Genomic DNA, 1,356 nt, shown 5'->3' with positions numbered 1-1,356 from the left:
TTCCGGTTGAACTCTAAGCGAGGAAGGCAAGGTAGACTTTTGTTGAAGAGAGTAATTCCCTGACCGGGAATCGAACCCGGGCCGGTGAAAGCGCCAAATCCTAACCACTAGACCACCAGGGAGATGACATTTGGGGGGTTGGGCATAACTTTCTAGGCCTACTTTCTGTCCAACTGAGGCCATTCGTTCGTCTTCAAAGGAGGTTAACACAAGCTCTGAGCTCTTCGTTTCCTTACGGTTCCCTTCCTATTTTTAGCACTGATATGAAAAAGAAACAGAAAACATATTAAGACAATTTCCAGTATTGTTATACATTGAGGCCATGTCTTTTTTTTTAAAAAAAACAGTTTTGTTGCTATCTTGTTTTACTCTCCATGGGCTTACAGAAATGTATGAGGGATGAATAAGATGTGGTGGAATCGTCAGCCTTAAGCAATCTCCATCCCAATGAAGAGGGCTGGTGGAGGATTTGAGAAAGAAGCAGTTATCTCAACTACTGAGCGCTGGCGAAGATATAGAAATAAGTAGAGAAGCTCTAGATGGCTGCTCAGGGGGTGGGGGGCAAGGTTATTTTTTCCCTCTCTTGCCTGGGCTAGAAGAGACTCGACTCTCTTAGGACCATGGAATTGTCAATGTGTCTTGTCTTCATGATGTACTAAAGGTCCAAGACTGCCTCTGGTGGTTGAGAGGACAAAGAGTGGATTTTGTTATGCTCTGAGACTCTAAGGGAGAGAGTGATGTTGAAGAGTGCAAGATGAAACGCCCAACGTGGGGCTCGAACCCATGACCCTGAAATTGAAATTAAGAGTCTCAGGCTTTACTGACTGAGCTAGTCGGGCTAGGCCTCAAGGGGTCGCAAAGGCACAGACAGTGCAAAAGAAGAGTGAAGGAAGTTTCTTTGCGTGCTGAGATTCGTTTCCTGACATTTGCCTTCTTTCCTGGTTCCTTCGCTCTCCAGCTAGCAAACAGGGCCCATTCCAAGGCTAGTTAGATGCTGGTGTCTAGACCAGAGAAGTGGGGTTCATCTAGCAGCTGCTCAGAGAAACCTGGGTGGGAGGGTGGAATTTAGGATTCTCCCACCAGGAGGAGGTGCTGTTTCTCAGAAAAAGCTTCTCAGCGCCCAAAGAGGGGGCAGAGAAGACAGTTCCCCGCCGGCCGCCAGACACATCTTTTTGCAGGGAATCAGAACCCCCTGGGGTAAAACTCCTCCAAGGATGTGCGGCTCCAGGAATGTCAGAGAAGGGAAGGACTGTTTGCTTTAGGAGGTGGGTGCGGGAACTTGCAGGTCCTTAGGTCCCTCCAGCGTCTGATGAAAGCATTTGGGGGGAAGGGGCCGGGATAGACAAAGACAGGAAA

At 48.2% G+C, this 1,356-nt stretch overlaps 1 non-coding gene across 1 annotated transcript; it reads right to left on the bottom strand.

Moving 5' to 3' along the window:
- Positions 1–760: 760 nt before the first annotated feature.
- On the bottom strand, positions 761–839 carry TRNAK-CUU. Its single transcript is given in 2 exon segments — positions 761–796; positions 803–839. It is a non-coding gene; the product is annotated as a tRNA-Lys (tRNA).
- Positions 840–1,356: the final 517 nt, after the last annotated feature.

The sequence above is a fragment of the Mauremys mutica genome, unplaced genomic scaffold, assembly GCF_020497125.1.
Source record: "Mauremys mutica isolate MM-2020 ecotype Southern unplaced genomic scaffold, ASM2049712v1 Super-Scaffold_100199, whole genome shotgun sequence".
NCBI lineage: Eukaryota > Metazoa > Chordata > Testudines > Geoemydidae > Mauremys > Mauremys mutica.
Note: the sequence above shows the minus strand (reverse complement) of the source record. Positions and strands in the feature narration are given on the sequence as shown.